Raw genomic sequence first — 6796 nt, 5'->3', positions numbered from 1 at the left:
GCGCATGCAGGAGGCAACTAATCAGTGTATCTCTGTCACATCGATGTTTCTTTCTCTCTCTCTCTCTCTCTCTCTCTCCTTTTACCTCAGCCAAATTAATAACTCAAATGGGTGCTTTGATTCACTAGAAACCACTCTTACCTGGGATTCATTCTAGATCCCCATTCTCTTTCCACCTCAAATGATCACCAAGTCCTTCCGCTTCTCCCTTCTAACTATTTCTTGAATCTGTCTGCTCTCCACCTCCACTGTCACTGCTTTAGAGCTCTCTCCATTTCTCATTTAGATAACTGCAATGTCTTTCTTCCTAGCTTCCTAGCCTTCAGTCTTACATTTAAAAAACTCATTCTCTACAATGCTTCTAGAAGAATCTCTCTTTTTAAAATCAGTTATCTCGCCCTAACCGGTTTGGCTCAGTGGATAAAGCGTCGGCCTGTGGATTGAAAGTTCCCAGGTTTGATACCGGTCAAGGGCATGTACCTTGGTTGCGGGCACATCCCCAGTGGGAGGTGTGCTGGAGGCAGCTGATCGATGTTTCTAACTCTCTATCCCTCTCCCTTCCTCTCTGTAGAAAATCAATAAAATATATTAAAATCAGTTATCTTTATTATCCTTTTTTTCTTATCAAAATGTAATATAAAATGCATTGTAACCTGTCCGAAATGTAATATAAAATGCATTGTAACCTGGCTTAGATGTTTCTCTCCCTCTCTCCCTCCCTCCCTCTCTTCCTCCCTCCTTTCCTCTCCCTAAGCATGTCTATTTTTGTGTAAAAAATGCCTCATGAATATTTTTTCAGGTCAGTGAATATTCTAGTGTTACATTGTTTCCTATGGCATAGATCTAGATAGATGATAGATGATTGATAGATAGATAGATAGATAGAAATAGACATAGACAGATAGATATAGATATAGATATAGATATAGATATAGATATAGATATAGATATAGATATAGATATATAGATATAGATAAGAACACCTGGAATTAAGTAAGCATTTGATAAAAATTTTTATGACATCCTTGTGAAAAGATGAAGAAATAGCTTGGATGTTATGCATTCCATTCTGCTGACATTAACTTCAAAGGTGGTCTCTTCTATCAGGATCTTGGCATAATTTTCTAATTTTCAGATATCCTAAAGGTAGAAGGGATAGCTTACTCTATTGAGGCCCAAATTAAGATTCAAAAAGATCTTATGCAATACTGCAATTTAAAAAGATGAGTATGAGGTATGTGATTAGTTTTATAAGAGGGGAGGAAATCAGCTATACCAGTATAAGGTGGAAAAGTGACTTAAAAATAATTCCTAGTATTACATATAAGATTAAGAAGCAGATACAAATATCAAGTCATTGTGTTGCACACCCGAAACTAATACAATGTTATATGTCAACTATGCCTCAATTTTTTAAAAATTTAGCAAAAGAAAAAAAAATACACCTAAGAAGTGATATTGCTAGGTTTATACCTAATATCCATTTCGCCCTTCTAATTTAATAAAAGAACACCTACAGTGTTGAGTATGGCCATATGCCCAACTGTAAAACTACATTTCCCAGCCTCCCTTCTAGAGTGGGGTACTCAATGAAGTATAAGCAAGTCTTTGAAAAGTACTTCTGGGAAAGTACTATCTATGCTCCATTATATTTGCTTTGCTTCTTTATCAAAAATCAGCCGACTATATTTGTGTGTGTCTGTTTCTATGCTCTTTATTCTGTTCCATTGAGGTATCTATTCTTTTGTGAATATCATACTGTTTTGATTGCTGTAGCTTTATAGTAAATATTAAAGTTGCTTAGTGTTAGTTCTCTGACTTTGTACTCTTCATTTGATATTGAGTTCGTTATTTTTGGTTTTTTGATTCTCTGTGTAAACTTTAGAACAAGAGTGTTAATATCCACAAAATAACTTGCTGTGATTTTGATAAGTATTATGTAAAATCTATAGACCAAGTTAGAAACACTAGCATCTTTACTATATTGAGTCTTCCCAATTCATGAACATAGAATACCTCTTCATTTATGTACTTCTTTGATATCTTTCATCAGAGTTTTATAGTTTTCTTCATGTAGATCTTGTAGATATTTTGTCAGATTTATACTTAAGTATTTCATTTTGGGTGTGCTAATATAAATAGTAAAGAGTTTTAGTTTCAAATTCCACTTGTTCATTGCTGGTATATAGGAAAGTGATTAACTTTTATATATTAACCTTATATCTGCAATCTTGCTATAATCACATATTAGTTCCAGGAGTATTTTGGTCAATTGTTTTGAATTTTCTACATAGATAATAATGTCATATGTAAAGACAGGTTTCTTATTCTTCCCAATGTGTATACTTTTTATTTCCTTTTCTTGTCTTATTACATAACAATTACAACTGAGGTTTTCTTACCCCAGTGTTGATTCTGCAGTGATTTCAGCTCTGCAGTGTTGCGATTCTCTGTACTCACCTGTCTCTCCAATTTTTGAGGCAGCTGTGTGTGCTGTGGTTTCCCTTCTCTTTTGCATCCCAGAAGACTTCTTTTTCAGCTTTTTCCTTAGAATAGAGTGACAACTTATAAGCTCCTTACGTGCCAGACTAGATACTTGCAGTACCTGTAACAAGCTTTTAAATACCCAAAATAAAGGTAATCATATCACTTTATTGTGCCCTTATCAATATAAATCAGGAAAATTCTTTTCAGTTCTAGGCATCATGTTTTAAGAGGGATTTTGACAAATAACATGTGACAAAAGTGGGTGTTTCAAACATATCCTATGAAGACCATTGGAAGGGACGGGGATTTTAGCCTAAAGAGAGATTTGTGGCAATATGATCACCATCAGAGTACTGCCATTTTGAGGAAGTACATTTCGATATATTCTTTATTGATTCAAGTAAGAGAATGATGAGTAGCCAGATTGCAGCCAAATATAAGATAGAACATTCCAAAGTCACGGTTGCTTAAAAACATACTGTATAACTGTATTATGTAGTGAGTAAATTTCCAGTTAGTGATGTTTAAGCAGAGACTTAGCCACTAAACAGAAGGACATTGTGGGGATGTTTGGAGTGGGAGGTGAGATTAGAGAAATTGTTCTCACTCTTTTTAAAAATATATATTTTATGGATTTTTTTACAGAGAGGAAGGGAGAGGGATAGAAAGCTAGAAACATCGATGAGAGAGAAACATTGATCAGCTGCCTCTTGCACACACACCTCCCCACCCCCCCACCCCCCGACTGGGGATGTGCCCGCAACTAAGGTACATGCCCTTGACTGGAATCAAACCTGGGACCCTTCAGTCTGCAGGCCGACGCTCTGTCCACTGAGCCAAACAGGTTAGGGCTGTTCTCACTCTTTTTAAAGACTGGAAGCCTTTCTTCCAGTGAAAGCCTCCTGAGGACTTCTCAATCTATACCCACTCCTGGAAAGACCCTTTAGAGCTTCTCAGAATAGAGCTTAAAAAGACCAGATTAGAAGATAACTCTATAACTCTGATTCCAAGTTGGAGATAAGCCTCAGTTACAAATGAGTATTTGCCCAATATGCTAATTTTTTTCTTTGATACCCCCCAAAAAATATTGAAAGAAAACCAGGTTTATCACCTGGATATATATATATATATCAGAGGTGAATGACAATTGCATATTTTAAATGCATTATCACCAATGGGAAATTTTAGTCTGTGCCATAATTTTCATAATTTTTTGCAAATCATACTTTGTGATAAATCAGTAGCTGGCATCTACTACAATACAATAAGAAACAGCAATAAGTAGCAATGAAAGTAATAAAAAAAAAATGATAGAACGGCTATTGGGCACCGAGCCTTGTTTCAGGTGTTTTTTGGGAAAGAGGCAAAGTTCAGGGAAGAACCCAAAGGAGAGGGAGAAAAACAAAAACAAACCAGACCTGGGTGTGGGTTCAGACTTCAAAGAATTTACAAACTGGCCAGAGTTACATGTACATAAGTCACTATAATTTAAAGCAGAGAAAGATAATCACTCTCAAGTATGTGCTGAGTGAGTTCAAGGAGAGAAGAGATTTCCATGGTGTGGGGATTAGGGAGGCTACTCAGGAGCAGTGGTGTTTGAGAGGGCCTTGAAGGACAGCTAGACATGGAGGTGGGAGGAAAGGGATTTCAGGCAAAGGGATTATGAGAAAAGTTGCTGAAATGCAAACGCATATACCAAGAAAGGTTTTACTACATTAGTCAGATGCCAGCTGGAAACAATTCACTGCAGATGGTTCTCGCGAAGGCACTTTACTGAGAGGACCATGCATAGATATTGGCCAGAGTCATAGGAACAAACAAGGAACGTTGAGGCAGCCAGACACTAGCAATACTGGAGAGCCATTCAACACTCTAGGGATGAAGGGGCAAGCAGAGGAATTTGTGTTAAAGACCGTAGTGAGAGCCCTGGAGGAGGGGTGACCTGGTAGGAGCTGAGGTCCTGGAGGTGTGTGACCACTGCCAGAGAAGAGGCACCAAAGCAGGAAGTAAGTTGGAAGAAAAGCCCTAACTTCTCTCCTGCTCTGCTTTCTTAAGCCAGTGCATCCCATTGGCCAAACTCAACAAGGCAACAAGCAAGGGATCCTGGGAGACTTAAATCACCAACATCACCCTCCAGGTAGGGCGCAGGACAGGGCAGAGAAGGACAAAGAATCACCATGAGATGAAAGATCAGAAGTTTACATAAGACTTTGGAACACCTGAATTACCAAATTAAAACATTTCTAAATTATTTGATAGTTAATGTAGAGACACTGATCCATTATTAACAAGAGCACGATGTAACAAAGATTCCAGAAGTGGTCAAGCCTGGTAGAGCAGAACTCCAGGTTGTTATCAGTGTTCTCGTTTCTTCTTCCATTTTGTACCCCAGTTCTGCGCATGTGGTTTTCATCTATGTGGCCACCTCATGGCTAAAATATGCCCATTCCACATCTCATCTCATCTCCCTTCTAGACAACAGTAAGAAGAAGAAAATGACAAAGAAACCAAACTTTTCCAGAAATCCACAGCAGATTTTCACCACAGGGCCAACCTCACTTGCAAAAGAAGGAGGCTGGGAAAAAGCACATATCCTCTGAATAAAATTAGGTTGTTTTTGTTTTTTTAAGAAAGAAGAGGAAAATATTATTGGGTAGAAGCTAGCAGCATTTGATTTAAAAAGAAATAAGCTTGATGGGAGAAAGCACTCTAATGTTTTTAGTTTTTAGTAATTTTATATTTGTGTGTTGTTGTCCAGATGGAGAAGTTGGGAGGAGGAGTTATGTAAAGATGAAGAGGATTGCTGAGATTTGACACATACTGAATTTGGAGTGATAATGGCTAAGCCGTGATGGAAAACAGGAAAGAAGATAGAACTGGAGAAAAAGGGTTGAGTAATAAAATAGATTGGATTATTGTTTCCAACTCTTTACTTTCATAGTTAAGAAAATTATACACTCATGCTCTTTGCCACTGTAAGCCAAGTCCACTTACCAGGTCCACTGAAGCTGGGTTTGGTGACATGAATTTTTTGGACAATGGTTTGAGAGCAGAAATGACATGTGCCAGTTTTAGGCTAGAATATTTCTGTTTCAGGTTCTGCTAGTAAGCTTTCTTACGAAAGGAATACTTCCTGGTCCTAGGATAAATATTCGTAAAATAAATTAGGACTAATGCCCAACCAAGCCCATAGAGCCATATTCAATGTGCAAACCCATGAAGGAGAAATAGATGCTTGTGGTTGAAGCCACTGAAGTTTGAGGAGGTTTTGTGATGCAATGCTATTGTAGCAGAAACCCAATTAATACAGCTGGTCATTCTCAAAGACACAAGAAAATATGGCAACTACTTCACCCCCATTAAGATGACTATGATCAAAGACAGCTAAAAGTAGTTTTGGCAAGGACATGGAGAAGTTTGAACACTCATATATTGCTGGTGGTAATGTAAAATGGGACAGCCTCTTTGGAAAATAGTCTAGCAGTTCCTCAAAAGGATTTTCTGTATGACCCTGTAATATCACTCCTAGATTACCAAGAGAAATGAAAACATTGGTAACTTATGCATGAATATGGATAGCAGCATTATTCACAATAGCCAAAGAGTGAAAGGAACACAAATGTCCATCAACTGGTGAATGGATAAACAAAATGTGGAATATTACTCAGCAATAAAAAGGAACGATGCACTGACACATGCTACAGCATGGTTAAATCTTACAAACATTATGTGAACCGAAAGAAGCCAGACCAAAAAGGTCACATTTTCTATGATTCCATTTACATAAAACTTCCAGAATGGGTAAATCTAAAGAGACAAAAAAATAGATTTATGGTTTGCAGAGGATGGGAGGAGGGAAGTGGCATGACTATAAATGGGTAAGGGACTTCTTTTTTAGTGTGATAACAATGATCTTAAATTGGTGTGGTGATGGTTTCACAGCCCTTTCAATATAAGAACCCTTGGATCGTGTACTGTAAATGGATAAATTGTATGGTCTGGTTTAAGATAAAGAACAAAGGAAAAAGTCACTAAACTGCCAATAAGATACATGCTGGGAGCTGGGAGCAAGAAACCACTCTCCCACCTGATGTGACTGTGACAAATGGCATACGTGATTGCAAAATCTGGCTGGGGTTCGCTGTGGGAAACTGATATAGGGTTGAGCCTCGGACTGACCTGCTGGCAAAGTCACAGACAAGGCCCAGCTTAGAGGGCTCAATCCTCCTAGCATAATTAGGCTTGACCTTATAACACTCCCAGATCTTACCTGGGAAGCTAATGGTGTGAGGGAAGTGCAGGGAGTGTA

This window comes from Myotis davidii, unplaced genomic scaffold (genome assembly GCF_000327345.1).
Source record: "Myotis davidii unplaced genomic scaffold, ASM32734v1 scaffold523, whole genome shotgun sequence".
Taxonomy (NCBI): Eukaryota; Metazoa; Chordata; class Mammalia; order Chiroptera; family Vespertilionidae; genus Myotis; species Myotis davidii.
This window is presented reverse-complemented; position numbering follows the sequence as displayed.